General features: G+C 45.7%; 1 non-coding gene across 1 annotated transcript; it reads left to right on the top strand.

Annotated features, from left to right (window-relative positions):
• Positions 1-6,489: 6,489 nt before the first annotated feature.
• LOC126947063 (small nucleolar RNA U13) lies at positions 6,490-6,594 on the top strand. The gene has a single exon (XR_007722909.1). It is a non-coding gene; the product is annotated as a small nucleolar RNA U13 (small nucleolar RNA).
• The last annotated feature ends 10,443 nt before the right edge of the window (positions 6,595-17,037 follow it).

Here is a 17,037-nt window from a genome sequence, read left to right as displayed (position 1 = left end):
AGGAGAAAGAGAGACAGAGGGATGCTGACCATGTGAAGATGGAGAAAGACACTGGAGTGATGCAGCTGAATGCTGAGGAATGCCAAGAATTGCTGGCAACCGCCAGAAGCTAGAAAGAAGCAAAGAAAGAATCTTCTCTGGAGCTTTTGGCCCTGCCAACACCTTGATTTCAAACCTCCATGTGCCTTTCTCGAAAGACTATTTCTCTGGGTCTGTCTCCCTTCCCTTCACCTTTACTTTTCAAGAAGGAATACTTCTGGCCAGATACAGTGGCTCATGCCTGTAATCCCAGCACTTTGGGAGACTGAGGTGGGAGGATCACTTGAACCCAGGAGTTCGAGACCAGCCTGGGCAACATGGCGAAACTCCATCTCTACCAGAAAATAGAAAAAAAAAAAAGGAATACTACTTTCTGAGGTGACCCTTTCCTAGCCCCTGTCAGCCCCCAAATCAGCAGGCCATTTCTTCTGTTTCCAGCTGCCCTGGGCTTAAATACTAATGTGTTATATTAACGGAAGAAAATGGAACTGAAAGAAAGTTTGCCTAATTTGTAAAATAAAAATGAGTTTCGATCCCAGTAGCTTATGTATTATTCTTGTGAGGACTGAGTTTACATCGATCATCTTTTCCGTGGCAGTCGAGTGTGGAATATGGCGAAGTTAGAAATGTAATTGTGTAGACATAAAAAATTGCATCTCGATAACCATCATTGGGACACTTTTCTCAAGATGCTATCTCGGTGTCCTTCAGAGCAATAACGATATCAATTGAGAATGTAACAGAAGCAACTTAAATGTTATGCCTCGTTTACTTCTGGTGAGCCTAGTGTGCTTCAGAGCTATTGCTCATGACATAAGGTTCTGTCAGGCTGGAAACGCTTCAAGACCATTAAAAGAAAATGCCAGCCATTCCTGCTGTTCAAATATTCTTCAACTTCTAATTTAAGGCACCCACACCTAAGAATGTAATTGTGTTATTCTCTCTGATAGCTGGAATCTATCTAAGCCAAATGCCTGGGAATTATGGACTATTGGGTCTACAGGAGTGCAGAAAGCAAATGAGGTAGGTAAAACGTGTTATTTTGTACTGGCACGTTCAACAGTTGCGCTCCCTTACCGTTTTCTGTGTTAAAATGTATTCAAAGATGAAAGTGCCTGAAGGGTCCTCCTCAGCTGAATTGAAGGAGGAGGTTGGCGAAATGCATAAACCGCCTCAGGATCTAAACTTAGAAATCTGAAAGAGAAAAACTCATATACCCGTACTCAGAATTCTTTTCCACACTAAATTTTCTCTAGTTGATTGTCCTTTATTTATTTATTTTATTTTATTTTATTTTATTTTATTTTTTGAGATGGAGTCTCGCTCTTGTTGCCCAGGCTGGAGTGCAATGGCGCAATCTTGGCTCTCTGCAACCAACCTCCGCCTCCCAGGTTCAAGCGATTCTCCTGCCCCAGCCTCCCAAGTAGCTGGGATTACAGGCATGCGCCACCACACCTGGCTAATTTTGTATTTTTAGTAGAGATGGGGTTTCACCATGTTAGTCAGGCTGGTCTCGAACTCCTGACCTCAGGTGATCTACCCACCTTGGCCTCCTGATTGTCCACTTTTGATTCAGAAAGTTGTCATCTCAATAAAGTAGGTCCCCCACACCTCTCCATTCTCTCCCTGATGAGCAAGTGAGACCACAGTTTGAGAAAGGCAAGTTGAATCAGAAAAGGGCAATTTTAAAAGCAAATGCTGTGAAAGGTGAAGCTTCCCCTTCACAAGGGGAAATTATTTCTGTTTAATGCCTGCCTTGGGAGGGATACACTTTAGGTTCAGGGACCCCATTGGCACATCAGGGCTTTGACTGGAACACAGTGCCAATTCAAACTGTCACACAGTACAGGGAGGGAAAAAAGCCCAAATCAGTTTCTATTCTTTAGTAGAAAGCAATACTGTAGTTTAAATTAGCAAGGCGCTGCTGAACCACTATTTAAAATGCGTTTGCACTGACATCCCAAGAAAGGATTTTTTTTCTTGTTTAATTGCACTGTCAGTGTGGAACGCTTTCACTTAAAACCATTCTAAGGTAGACCTTTTAATAGAAAGTGACAATTTAAATTGCCATGATAGCAGCGTAAATGGTGCTTAAAGTCATTACTAAACTGATGTCGCAGTTGGCTTCAGACCAGTTTGTTAAAGCTGAAGAAAAGGTGTTGGGGGAAGGGAGGAAAGTAACTAAATGGTGAATCATTACTTCCTTTTATATTCATTGTAATAACATTAGCTGTGATGAAGTCATCTGGCTCCCAATGGATGTAATATACATTTCTATTGAATTCTACATTATTCCATTCTAACATTGCCCTGATTAGTGTCGATTACTGAGGAACTGCTTCAATCACAGGCATCTATTTCTCTGCAGTTTTTCTTGTCTTCATTCCCGTGGTCCTAAGATAGGATCTTTTGCTTCCATTTTCTGGTTTGCGTTCTGAAACACGAGCCTTGGTTTTATCTGTGGCCTTTCTTTACTCTTGCTATAATAAGTTAGATTCTCTTGGCAACCCTTGGAAATGACTCTCACTAGCTTTCATGAAGAACCAATTGGAACATATGAGATGAGGTCAAGGCCACCTGAGTGGGGTCATTGGTCAAACCTGATTGGTTTAACCGAACCAACTGGTTTGCCAAACCCTTGTTTCAGCATCTGGGGGCCCAGTGGGTAGGGGCATCGTAAAATGTCAGGCAGTTACTGGGTCTGTGAACCTGGAAAGGAACTCATAGGTGGGTTAAGGTTGAGTTTGGTACGTTGGCAGCAGTGGGGAGGGATGGTGGCGGGGGTCAGGAGGGACAGACGACAGAGAAGCTTATGAGTTAGTAACCACTCAGCCACTTTCACGGTCTCCCACTGATTTGTCTTGCTTCTGAAACATACCCCCATAAAAGTAAATTAATCAGGTGTTTCAGGAACAATAGGTAAACTACTTTATTATATGATTACCATGTTAAAATATACTGCACACTCCTTTTTATTATGTACAAATTACCTCAAAGAGCCAACAATTGTAGTTGGGCTCACAGTAGGGAAACATACTTCACACTTTACATTTAAAACATTATATTTAGGATGGGGTTTTTGAATAGTTTCCTGAGGTCATAAAATTGAGGAGCTCTGAGAACAACTCTACACCCTTCAAAATTTCCCTAAGTCACACATTGCAATTTCTGAAATTTCTATCATTCAAAATTGGAGGAAATTATGGTGATCATCGAAGGCACGACATTAGGGTCTTAACTTGGGGGTCTTGGAATAGGTTATAGAGAGGTCATGAAAAAACCGGCCTCTGAGTTTTGTGTATATGTGTGGAGATGGAAAGAGGGCTCATTTTTTTTTTAATCAGGTTTGCAAAGGAGTTTGCAAACCAAAAATAGTTAACAACTACTAATCCAATGTGACTTTACTAAAAGCTAGAAAACAGAGACCCAGAGAGGTGGTTGACTTGCCAAAGTCACTCTGATAGCTATTGGCCAGTCTACAGAACCTTGGTCTCTGATTCGTGGTCCAAAACTACTTTTTAATTTTTTCACAATTGTTGCTTTTGGAAAACAATAGATGTGCAATGCTGCACTTTTCTGAAAGCCACTCTCCTGGCAACCCCAACTCCGTGGAATATAACTCTCCCTGGCAGAGGCAAAAGAGGCCTCAGAGCCACTGAAATTACTGTTACAACACTCATGCACTTTGGCCTATGAGAGAAGTCCCCGAGAGATCACTGAACACCCAATTCATTTACTTAACAAATATTTACCGAGCTAAATACTTACCAATGTTTTATTTGTACATTACTCTGGCAAATTTTGTTATCCAGTTTCACTGAAAATAGGGAATTAGATGAAAGAGGACAGCAAAAGGCAGGGATATTGATCCAGAATTTGAGATATTCACTCACAGACTGACAGCAGAAGGAGAGCAAGAACATTGCCATACAACGATGTCTCTGCACCAGGAAGCAGACCATAAAAGACTTCTCACATAGTCTGTTTGTGAATGTAGGCTTGGGCAGAGTGCGTTTCAGAAAGTTCATCATTTAAAGGATTCAAATGTATGCCATGAGACGATAGATAGATAAATAGATATTATAGATATCTATATCTCAATGTCCTCACATCAGATAAACTTAGGTTTTGGACACTGGTATCTATCACCTTAGCCACCTTAAGACAATTCTCAAAACAGAAAGGGGGAGGAAGTGTAACGTAAATAAGCTTGCGGTGTGTTTGAAAAGCTGAGTGCATTGGAGGAAACTGAGTCCTGGGATCCAGAAAGGAGTCTCTTGTGTTTGAAGGGTCAAAGGAGAGAAACTGCCTGGTGGATTGGGGCAGTAGTTAGTGGAGAAGACAATCTAAGTGTCTTCAGAGAGGCTGTGATCTCTGTATTGTGTTTAGGGGATATAGGATGAGCCCTCTGGTGCTGTTGAACTCCCTAGGACTGGAAAAGGGGCAATAGTTGTGAGTTTCACAAAATATAGATACCTGGACCATCCTGGGTCCAGCACTTCTAAGATATCAGGGCACTGGAACGGACAAACTTGTGTGACTGATGGGACACAAAGAACTGTGAGCTATACGTTGTGATATGGTTTGGCTCTGTGTCCACACCCAAATCTCATGTCAAATTGTAATCCTCACATGTCAAGAGAGGGACCTGGTTGGAGGTGATTGGATCATGGAGGTGGATTTCCCCCATGCTGTTCTCATGATAGTGAGTTCTCGTGAGATCTGATGGTTTACGAGTGTGGTACTTCCCCCCGCTCCCCCTGCACTCACTTGCTCTCCTGCTCTGCCGTGGTAAGACGTGCTTGCTTCCCCTTCGCCTTCTGCATGATTGTAAGTTTCCTGAGGCCTCCTAGCCATGCTTTTGTATAGCCTACAGAACTGGGAGTCAATTAAACCTCTTTTCCTCATAAATTAACCAGTCTCAGGTAGTTCTTTATAGCTGTGTGAGAACAGACTAATGCAGGCTGGGTGTAGTGGCTCTCATGTGTAATCCCAGCACTTCGGGAGGCTGAGACAGGAGGACTGCTTGAGTCCAGGAGTTTGAGACCAGCCTGGGCAACATAGCGAGATCCCCATCTCTACAAAAAGAAAAAAGAAAAAAAAACCTGTGACCTATGGATGTCCATGTGCCATGAGTCGAGTACCCTTGGTTGAGCAAATCACAGAGAGAGTGGGGACACACTGGCCTGGGATAGGAGCTGGGTCCGGGGAACTTCACAGCAGCAAGAGTAACAACATTGATCGGCAGCCACGGGAGACCAATGTTCTTCGTAACACTGGAAGGCAGAAAGGACCAACCACAGCAATGCCAGCACCAGGCAGCAGTCAGCTAGGATCTTCTGTGTGGGCTGTGTAAGGCCTGCAATGTTCTCTGGCTGCCTGGAGGAGTACGGAGGAGCCTGAGAGGTTGCCACTGGATTTCCTGACCACCAGGCATATGCCGGCCCGAATCCTTTTTTTTTTTTTTTTTTTTTTTTTTTTTTTTTTTTTTTGAGACGGAGTCTCCCTGGCTGGAGTGCAGTGGTGCGATCTCGGTTCACTGCAACCTCCACCTCCTGGGTTCAAGCGATTCTCCTGCCTTAGCTTCCCGAGAAGCTGGAATTACAGGCATGCACCACCATACCAGGCTAATTTTTTTTTGTATTTTTAGTAGAGATGGGGTTTCACCACATTGGCCAGGCCAGTCTCGTACTCCTGACCTCAAGTGATCCACCCGCCTCAGCCTCGCATGGTGCTGAGATTACAGGTGTGAGCCACCACACCCAACCATGCCTGAATCTATCTTAATTGAAGATGGAAAAATGAAACAGACGTGACCTGTTTATACTCTGAAGTTTGTAAAAGAGTTCACAGTGAGAACACTAACCCTCAAAAACTGTACAGAACTACAAATTAATGTAGTGTCTTCACAAGCATCTTCTTATGTGGCCCTCACAGAAGTCCTGTGAGATGACTATGGGGTTGACATTATTTTCTCCTTTTATTAGATGAAGAAATTGAGGCTTTGTGCAGCCAAATGAATTGCTCCAAATCACATAATTATTAAGTGGTAGGCTAGGTGCAGTGGATCACACCTGTAATCCCAGCACTTTGGGAGGCCGAGGTAGGTGGATAACTTGAAGTCAGGAGTTCAAGACCAGCCTGGCCAACATGGCGAAACCCTGTCTCTACTAAAAATACAAAAGTTAGTCAGGTGTGGTGGCAGGTGCCTGTAAGCCTAGCTACTCGGAAGGCTGAGGCAGGAGAATCACTTGAACCTGGGAGGTGGAGGTTGCAGTGAGCCGAGATAGCACCACTGCACTGCAGCCTGGGTGACAGAGCAAAACGCTATCTCAAAAAAAAAAAAAAAAAGTGGTAAAACTCTGGCTAACGGTCAGATATTTTGACCTTAGGCCCTTAGGCCAGTGGTCTTCTATTATGCCATGATGCCTCTCCAAAACGGAGGGATAGACCCTTTTTGTGGTTCGTAAGGTTGATTAGTGGGTTCTCATGACACTGTGTGAGATGTGCCTCCCTCAAACCTCATTACAACGCCGGTGCATTAATCATCTGAGGTAGAAAAACGGGGAGCTGGGCACAGTGGCTCACGCCTGTAATCCCAGCACTTTGGAAGGCCGAGGCAGGCCAGTCACCTGAAGTCAGGAGTTTGAGATCAGCCTGGCCAACATGGGGAAACCCCGCCTCTACTAAAAATACAAAATTAGCCAGGCATGGGGGCACACTCCTGTAATCCCAGCTACTCAGGAGACTGAGGCAGGAGAATCACTTGAATCCAGGAGGTGGAGATTGCAGTGAGCCACCACTGCACTCCAGCCTGGGTGATAGAGTGAGACTCCATCTCAAAAAAGGAAAAAAGGGGAGAGGGGGAGGTATATGGGCCCACCCAAAAATTTCAGAATTTTCCCTGATGCTAGCCTGGAAGGAGTGAATGATAGTGCAGGGTTTTATTCCTAAATAATTTCAGTTTAGCCCCAGTTGTTTTTCTTGCGTTAGTCCAGAACACCCACTCAAAGAAAACCGGCTGAGTGCAGTGGCTCCTGCCTGTTATCCCAGCACTTTGGGAGGCTGAGGCGAGTGGGTCACTTGAGCCCAGGAGTTCAAGATCAGCCTGGACAACAAAGCTTGATCCCTTCTCTACAAAAAATTTAAAAAATTAGTTGGGCTTGGTGGCACATACCTTAGTCCCAGCTACTTCAGGAGGCTGAGGTGGGAGGATTGCTTGAGCCCAGGAGGTGGAGGCTGCATCGAGGCGTGATTGCACCACTGCACTCCAGCCTGGGCAACAGAGCGAGACCCTGTCTCCAAAACAGAAGAAGAAAACTTCCCTCCACACAGCGGGGCTGTCCAGCTGCTCCTGAGTCAAGTAGGTCCAGCCTCACGTCTGCGCATGGGGTGCCCCCTGCCTGGACGGCTTGCACCCTGACCAGCCCCCGCCACCCCCACATCCCACACTTGTCATAGAAGTGGATGCTATGTTTAGTTCATTGGGATGTCTCCATTACCACTACCATCTTGCACCGTTACGTATCTGGATTGTTGGTGTAGAATTTGTCTTCCTGTCTAGAGTGGCAGCTCTTTGAGGTCAAGGGCCCTTGTTTCAGTCACCTTTGGTTCTCAGCGGTGACTACTTCATAGGAAGGGGCCAGTAAAATGCTTCAAATAAACGCATTTTCTTTTGTCTCAAGCATACAGCAGGTGCTCAACAAATATTTGCTAATTGCCTCATTGGCAAGTATCCTATTCTGTAGCCAACTCCTCCCTCTTCAGAATGGGCCTTTAAAAAGGGCATATTTTGCCAGGCACAATGGCTCACGCCTGTAATCCCAACACTTTGGGAGGCTGACGCAGGTGGATCATGTGAGGTCAGGTGTTCGAGACCAACCTGGCCAATATGGTGAAACCCCATATCTACTAAAAATACAAAAATTACCCTCATGCCTGTAATCCCAGTCACTCAGGAGGCTGAGTCAGGAGAATCACTTGAACCCGGGAGGCGGATGTTGCCGTGAGCCGAGATCATGCCATTGCACTCCAGCCTGGGCAACAGAGGAAGACTCTGTCTCAAAAAAAAAACAAACAAACAAAAACAAACAAAAGACGCATATTCCCAGCCTGGGCAACATAGCAGGACCTCATCTCTACTAAAAAAATTTAAAAATTAGCTGGGTGTGGTGGCACATACCTGTAGTCTCAGCTACTCAGGAGGCTGAGACAAAGGATTCCTTGAGCCAGGGAGGTCAGTGCCGCAGGGAGCTGTGACTGTGCCACCGCACTCCAGCCTGAGCAACAGGCTGACACCCTGTCTCAAAAAATAAATAAGTAAATAATAAAATAATACATTAAAAGGGCACATTCTGTGACTCAGTCACGCTGTTAAAGTCACTATAAGTCATGTCATGCTTCATCAGCAAGTCGCCTCAGTCCAACAGTGGTATTGGGTATTTTCTCATGCCTGATTCAAACCTCTGTAGGCTTGAGTGGGTGACATTTTGGGGGCCATGTCACCATTATTCATCCACTCATCCAGTCAAGCAACCAAGCATTCATACATTTAGTTAGTTATTCATTCATTTGTTTAAAAAATAGCAAAAACAGCACCTACTACACATTAGACATATGGTAACATGTAACTGCTAGTTTCATTATATACTCCTGAGCCTCTAGAATCTCTAAATGGATAAATTTCCTATATAAGTGACATTCTGGTAATATACAGACAATAAACAAAATAAATGAGTAAGATATATAGTATTTTAGATAGTGATATATGCTAAGAAAACAGGAAAAGGGATATGAAATGTCAGGGGATGGATTTTTTTTTTTCCAGACAGAATCTCGCCGTGTCACCCAGGCTGGAGTGCAGCAGCACGATCTCTGCTCACTGCAACCTCTGCCTCCCAGGTTCAAGCAATTCTCCTGCCTCAGCTTCCTAAGTAGCTGTGACTATAGGCGCCCGCCACCACGCCCGGTTAATTTTTATATTTTTAGTAGAGGTGGGGTTTCAGCATGTTGGCCAGGCTGGTCTCGAACTCCTGACCTCAAATGATCTGCCACCTCAGCCTCCCACAGTGTTGGGGTTACAGGCATGAGCCTCCGTGCTGGCCTCAGGGGATGGATGTTTATATTCTACATAAGTTGGCCAGGGAACCAAAATCTGTATTAGTCATGGTTCTCCAGAGAAACAGAAAATACCAATAGGATGAAAAAATGAGGTGGTGGGGAGAAAGAGAGATTGAAGTCTGCAGGGCAGGCCAGAGGACTGGAGACCCAGGGCAGAGTGGATGTTTCAGCTGGAGTCTAAAGGCAGACTGGAAGTGGAATTCCTTCTTCCTGGGGGGACTGTGGTCGTTTTTTTTCCCCCAGGCCTTCAGCTGATTGAATGAGGCCCGCCCATATGATGGCGTGTAATCCACTTTGCTCAAAGTCTACAGAGGAGGTGGCTTTGACGAAAAAAAAAAAGTCTGCAGAAAGTGAGGAAGTGAATCATGCAAATAAACATCTGGGAAAAAGAAATCTAGGTAGCATGAGAAGCAAGTCCAAAGGCCTTGAGGTAGACATGTGCTGGACACGCTGCTGGAATAGAGCGACTGTGATGGTTAATAGTGTCAATTTGATTGGATTGAAGGATGCAAAGTGTGTGGTTCCTGGGTGTGTCTGTGAGGGTGTTGCCAAAGGAGATTAACATCTGAGTCAGTGACTGGCAGAGGCAGACCCGCCCTCAATCTGAGTGGGCACCATCTAATCGGCTGCCAGTGTGGCTAGAAAAAAGCAGGTGGGAGAAGATGGAAGAGCAGACTGGCTGAGTCTTCTGTTCTTCATCTTTCTCCCATGCTGGATGCTTCCTGCCCTCGAACATCGGACTCCAAGTTCTTCAGCTTTTGGACTCTTGTACTTAGTGGACTCTTAGACCAGTGGTTTGCTGGGGCTCTTGGGCCTTTGGCCACAGACTGAAGGCTGCACTGTCAGCTTCCCTACTTTTTTTTTTTTTTTTTTTTTTGAGGCGGAGTTTCGCTCTGTCTCCCAGGCTGGAGTGCAGTGGCCGGATCTCAGCTCACTGCAAGCTCCGCCTCCCGGGTTTACGCCATTCTCCTGCCTCAGCCTCCCGAGTAGCTGGGACTACAGGCGCCCGCCACCTCGCCCGGCTAGTTTTTTTTGTATTTTTTTTTTTTTAGTAGAGACGGGGTTTCACCATGTTAGCCAGGATGGTCTCGATCTCCTGACCTCGTGATCCGCCCGTCTCGGCCTCCCAAAGTGCTGGGATTACAGGCTTGAGCCACCGCGCCCGGCCTCAGCTTCCCTACTTTTGAGGTTTTGGGACTCAGACTGGCTTCCTTGCTCCTCAACTAGCAGACTGTCATGGGACTTTGCCTTGCGATCGTGTGAGTCAATACTCCCTAATAAACTCCCTTTCATAGATACATCTATCCTATTAGTTCTGTCCCTCTAGAGAACCCTGACTAATACAGTGACCAAGGGTGAGAGCAATGGGAGATTTGAAGTTCAGGACGCAGAGCATGTTGGACCTTGCAGGTCTTAAGAACAACTCGAGTGTTACTCTGAGAAAATGGAGCAGATGGATTGAACAAAGGAATAACACTATTTGACTTATGTTTTAACAAAATTGTTGGCAGCTGTGGTGAGAACAGAGTGCAGGTGGGCAAGGACAGAAGCAAGAAACAGGTTGGGAGGCTATTTCAATAGCCCCGGTGAGAACTGGTGGTGGCTTAGATCTTGGTAGCAGTCAGAGACAGAGAGAAAGGTCAAGGGAAATGGCTGAATTCTATTGATCGTTTGGAAATATAGCCAAGAAGATTTGCTGACAGGCTGGATGTGGGTTATGGGAGAAAGAAAGGAATTGAGGATGACACTAAGGTTTGTGTCCTGAGTCAGGGCATCTGAGGTGAGGTGAGGAAGTTTGCAGGAGTAGCTTGAAGTAGAGGGCAGGGTATACCTCCAAGACTCTGCTGGCGACAGGCAAGTGGGGTGCCTAACGCACACCAGATGGAGATGTCTAGTAGACAGTTGGATGCACACATCAGGAGGGAGACGGGTTCAGGCTTGAGATATAAACTGGGGAGTCATCGACATATAGATGGCTTTGAAGTCCTGAAACACTAAAGGAGACCACGTAGAAAGTGAGAGTAGATAGAAAAGAGGTTTAAGGATTAAACGTTGGGGCACTTCAACACTTGGAAGTTGGGAAAATGAAGAGGACCCAGCAAATGGGACAAGAAAGAGTGCTCAAAAAGAGAAACCAAGTGGGACTCCATCTCAAAAAAAAAAAAAAAAAAAAAAAAAAGAGAAGCCAGCTCGGGCACAGTAGCTCACACCTGTCACTCCAGCGATTTGGGAGGCTGAGGTGGGAGGATTGCTTGAGCCTAGGAGTTTGAGATCAGCCTGGGAAGTATACCAAGACCCCATCTCTACGAAAAATTTAAAAATTAGCCAGGCTAGGCCGGGCGCAGTGGCTCATGCCTGTAATCCCAGCACTTTGAGAGGCTGAGGTGGGCAGATCACCGGAGGTCAGGAGTTCAAGACCGGCCTGGCCAACAGGGTGAAACCCCGTCTCTACTAACAATACAAAAATTAGCCGGGCGAGGTGGCGGGCACCTGTAATCCCAGCTACTTTGGAGGCTGAGGCAGGAGAATGGCTTGAACCTGGGAGGCAGAGGTTGCAGTGAGCCAAGATGATGCCACTGCACTCCAGCGTGGGCGACAGAGCAAGACTCTGTCTCAAAGAAAAAAAAAATTATCCAGACATGGTGGTGCACACCTGTAGTCCAAGCTACTCTGGAGGCTGAGGTGGGAGGATCGCTTGAGCCCAGGGCAAGGTTGCAGTGAGCTATGATGGTGCCACTGAGTTCCAGCCTGGGCAACAGAGAGAGACCCTTTCTCAAAAAGAGAAGAGACAGCTGGGCATGGTGATGCGCACCTGGAGTCCCAGCTACTTGGGAGGCCGAGCCAGGAGGTTGAGGCTCTAGTGTGCTGTGATGCTTGAGCCTGTGAATAGCCATTGTACTCCAGCCTGGGCAACATAGCGAGACCCTATCTCTTTAAAATAATAAAAGAAGTCAAAAGAAGTGAGTGGGGTATTGTGGGAGCCAAGGAGTAAAGTATTTCAAGGGGAAAGTGATCAACATGTCAAATGCTGCCCCTAAGGACTGAGAAGTGATCACTGGACTTGGCAAATGTTGGAGAGCTTTTGTGACTAGGGCAGTTGCAGTTTGGTAGAGAGATGAGGCCTGATTGGGTAAGTTCATGGGAGAATAGAAGCAGAAAAATTAGAGACAATAAACAGAAGCAACTTTTTATTTTTATTGTTTCTTTTTCTTTTTTGAGATGGAGTCTCTCGGCTCACTGCAACCTCCGCCTCCCGGGTTCAAGCGATTCTCCTGCCTCAGCCTCCTGAGTAGCTGAGATTACAGGCGCCTGCCACCACACCCGGCTAATTTTTGTATTGTTAGTAGAGACGGGATTTCACCATGTTGGTCAGGCTGGCCTCAAACTCCTGACCTCGTGATCTGCCTGCCTCAGCCTCAAAGTGCTGGGATTACAGGTGTGAGCCACCATGCCCAGGCTTTTTTTTTTTTTTTTTTTTAAGGCTGGAGTACTGAGCAGAGCACAGACAGGCTGGAGTGCAGTGGCACAATCATAGCTCACTGCAGCCTTGAACTCCTGGGCTCAGGCAATCTTCCCACCTCAGCCTCCCGAGCAGCTAGGACTACAGGCTCACACAGCACTATACCCAGGTACATTTTTCTTTTTTTCTAGAGACAGGGTGTCACTATGTTGCTCAGGCTGGTGGTCTTCAGCTCCTGGCCTCAAGCAGTCTTCTTATCTCAGCCTCCTGAGTCACTGGGATTTCAGGCATCAGCCCAGAAGCAACTCTTACTAATTAATATCGAAGAAATAGTAGCACATGTGTATGCTGATGGGAATGATGCAGTAAACAGGAGAAAGCTGGTAATGTGGTAGAGAGGGGAGAATTGCCACAGCCTGTTCTTGAGAGGGGATAGAATCTAGCACGCAGTGGAGAGGCTGCAGTTGGCCAGGAACATAAGTCATTCATCTTATTGGAGAGGAAGTGGAATATCACGGGTCCAGATGCAGGGGGAAGGGTAGCTGCTGTGCTGGGAACTTGTGCACATGCTCTTCTAATAATTTCCATTTCCTTAGTGAAGTAGGAAGCAAAGTCAAGCTCAGCTGAGAGAGTGAAAAGAGAGGAGGAGAGGTGGAAAGTTTGAGGAAAGAGTTAAAATATCCAGTGCTAAATTTTGCTTGGATTTCTGTGCGTCGGAAGCAAGCTCTTCAGTAGTTAGAACACACGACATACCAAACCCAGAAGGGAGTTAAAGCAAAGTCTGAAGTTCACTGTAAGATCAGTGTTCGCAGAAGGGAGGGAAGAGGGAAGTGCAAAGAATGCCAGGATGCCCGCAGCAAGACAGGAAGTATCCCAAAGTGGACAAAGGGCTTACCAGGTAGGGGATCAGAGATACCAGTAATGGGGTCCTGAGTTAGACTCCATTGTGAGGTCTGTCAGTGCCTCCAGGAAGCGATAGATAAAGGGCATTCCCTCCATCGTGCCCATTTATTCCCTTCAAATGGAAGATGGGATGTAGAAGGTCGAGTAGGCCAGGAAGAAACATTTGTTTGCAGGGCCCCCCACCTCCAAGTGGCTGGCCCAGTTTCCCCATTAACACAGAGTGTGCTGTGATGATTATGCCTGTGAATAGCCATTGTACTCCAGCCTGGGCAACATAGCCAGACCCCATCTCTTTAAAAATAAAATAGTAAAAAAATGAAAGAAGGCAAAAGAGGTGAGTGGGATATTGTGGGAACCAAGAAATAAAGTATTTCAAGGGGAAAAGTGGCCAAGCTCCTCCATTAACACATGGCAGTGGGGTGGGCGGCGGGGGGATGCTATGAGGAAGGAGAGAAGAATGATCTGCACTTTAAGAAGCTCCCTGTGCGAGAAGGCTGTGGTTCTCAAGTGTGATCCCCAACCAGCAGCATCAGTTTCACCTGGGAAATTGTTAGAAATGCACATTCTCGGGCCCCACCCCAAACCTGCTGCTATGGTTTGAAGGCATCCCCTCCAAAATTCATGTTGAAAGGGAATCCCCATGGTGGCAATATTAAGAGATGGGGCCTTTCAGAGGCATTAAGCCACGAGGGTTCTGCTGTCATGAATGGATCTGTGCCATATAAAAGGGCTGCAGGGAACTGGCTTAGGCCTTTTTTTGCCCCTCTGCCCTCTACTATGTGAGGGTGGCGCTGGGAGAAGACCCCATCCATGGAGCAGGCCCTCACCAGACACTAAACCTATCAGTGATCTTGGACTTCCTTGATCTTGGACTTCCCAGCCTCCAGAACTGTGAGGCATCATTTCTGTTCTTTATCAATAACTCAGTCTCGGGTATTTTGTTATAAATAACTGAGTCTCGGGTATTTTGTTATAGCAGCACTACGGGACTAAGACATCTAGTAACTCAGAAACTCCGAGTGCAGTGAGGCCCAACAAGCTGTGTTTTAACAAGATCATTGGTATGTACACCAAAGTTTGAGAAACAGCTCTTGAAGGCAGCCTGCAGCAGTTTCTGTCTGCTCTTATCCAGTACTGCCACCTATTGGGCAAACTCTTCAGAAGCTCTGAGGTTAATACACACATTAGGAAAAACAAAAGGGAATTTCCTTTTTCAATATTAAATAACTTACAAACCAAAAGCAAACCCTTTGCATTATGCAAACACTAATTTTCCATGATTGTAATGAGTGTATTTAGACTCTTCTGTTTCTTTCATAAAACATTTTGTACCCACTTTCCATATATTCGCCTAGTAAAACATAGAGTTAATTTTTTTGTTATAATATTCCATCAGGATAAAATTACATAGTCATAGTGACCACACATTTCAAAGTAAACTGGATGCATGGTCTGGCCAAGCATAAACAGATGAAGACAATGTGACCTAATATTTGGAATTCATACCATCCATGGAAATCTTAGACGTTTGTTATATCACAAATTAGTCTGTTGTTTCATGGTTTTATATGCTTGAGCTATTTCTGGTTTTCAGTAGTTACTATCAATAAGGGCAATAAGTACCATGTTACTATAGCTGAGTGGTAATTTCCTTGGGATTATAATCTCTAAAGTAAAATCTCTAGCCCAAAAGGTATAATAACAGACAGTATTATTTTAAATAAGTTAAAAAAACAAAAAACAACGAAATAGCCCAAAGGTGTTTGCAACAACCTTATCACAACATAGTGCCAAGGAATCTTGCCAAGGTTCGTGGCTTCCCAGCATCTTTGGAAGCTTCATTAGTCCTGCCTCCCTGGTAGAAGCCAGAGAACTTGCTTTCTCAGCTTCCTTTGCAGAGAGTTCACACATGACCCAGGGCTCATCCCTCAGCCATCTCAAAATTGGACTGATTCCAAAGTGAGCAATGTGAAGAAGCAGGAAACACATGGAACCTAATTTCTGGTGAGGGTGGCATCAGCGTCCAGAATCCAGAGGTTCTGGAATCCATTTCTCACTATCACAGGTGCAAGCTGTGGGTTCACATCCAGTGGTCTTCACTGGACACCCAGTGATGCAGTTTGAGCAGTACTCCTGGCTGAGTAACACGCCCAGCCAGTGAACTAATCTTCTTTAATAAACTCCCTTTTGGGCCAGGCACGGTGGCTCATGCCTGTAATCCCAGCACTTTGGTAGGCCGAGTTGGGTGGATCACCTGAGGTCAGGAATTCGAGACCAGCCTGGCCACCATGGTGAAACCCCGCCCCTACTGAAAATACAAAAATTAGCTGGGTGTGGTGGCAGGTGCCTGTAATCTCAGCTACTTGGGAGGCTGAGGCAGAAGAATCACTTGAACCCAGGAGGCGGAGTTTGCAGTGAGCTGAGATCGTGCCATTGCACTCCAGCCTGGGCAACAAGAGCGAAACTCTGTCTCAAAAATAAATAAAAATAAACTCCCTCTCTGCCAGCATGATTGTTCTAGTACTTTTGCTACATTACAAATCAACCTAAAATGTAGTGGATTATGTAGTTGAAGTAGGGTTTCTCAATCTCAGCACAGTTGGCATTTGGGACCAGATAAGTCTTTGTCCTGGAGGCTGTCCTGTGTCCTGCAGGATGTTTAGCAGCACCCCTGGTCTCCACTCACTGGAAGCAAGTACCACCATGCGCCCACCCCCAAGTTATGGCCATATCTTCAGGCATTGCCACACATCCGTGGGCGGGGGTGGGGGGGCGGTGCAAAATCTTCCCCAATTGAGGGAGATTGGCTTAAAGCAACATTCAAGTATTGATGACTGTATTAGCTGGGAGGGTCTGGCTTAGTGGGATTCATGCAGTTGTAGTCAAATGATAGTTAGAACTGGACCAGTGGGGGACTGGAGCAGTGGGGGGCTGGCTGGAAATCTTTTTCTTCTCATGTAGCCTCAAGGGCTCTCCCCATGATCTCTTTGTATGAGCTTGTTTGGGCTTCGTCATAGCATAGTGACGTCAGGTTAGTTTCACTACTTGTATGGAAGCTCTGGGCTCCAAAAAACTCTGGGTGTCTCAAAAAACTAGGTAATGCCTCTTAAGACCTAGCCTCAGCAATCACATGTTACCATTTCCACCATAGTCACAAGATTCAAGGGGAGGGAACACAGATGCCACCTCTCTATAGGAAGAATGCCAAAGTTACATTGTAAGGTCATGTGGGATGGGAGACATTGTTGAGACTTTCTTTAGGAAAATCTCATCTGTTCCAGTGATCAGTATCACTACTCATCAGGCAAATGCAAATTAAAACCATGAGATACCTCTACAAATCCCCAGAATGGCTAAAAATTAAAAGGCTCATAATAGTAGGTATTGGCAAGGATGTGGAGCAAGTGGAACTCTCATACACTGCTGATGGGAATATAAATTGGTGCAACCACTTTGGGAACATTATTTAACTGTATCTACTAAAGCTAAATACATGCCTGGTCTATGGCCCAACA

The sequence above is a fragment of the Macaca thibetana genome, chromosome X (genome assembly GCF_024542745.1).
Source record: "Macaca thibetana thibetana isolate TM-01 chromosome X, ASM2454274v1, whole genome shotgun sequence".
In the NCBI taxonomy this organism is placed as follows: Eukaryota; Metazoa; Chordata; class Mammalia; order Primates; family Cercopithecidae; genus Macaca; species Macaca thibetana.
Note: the sequence above shows the minus strand (reverse complement) of the source record. Positions and strands in the feature narration are given on the sequence as shown.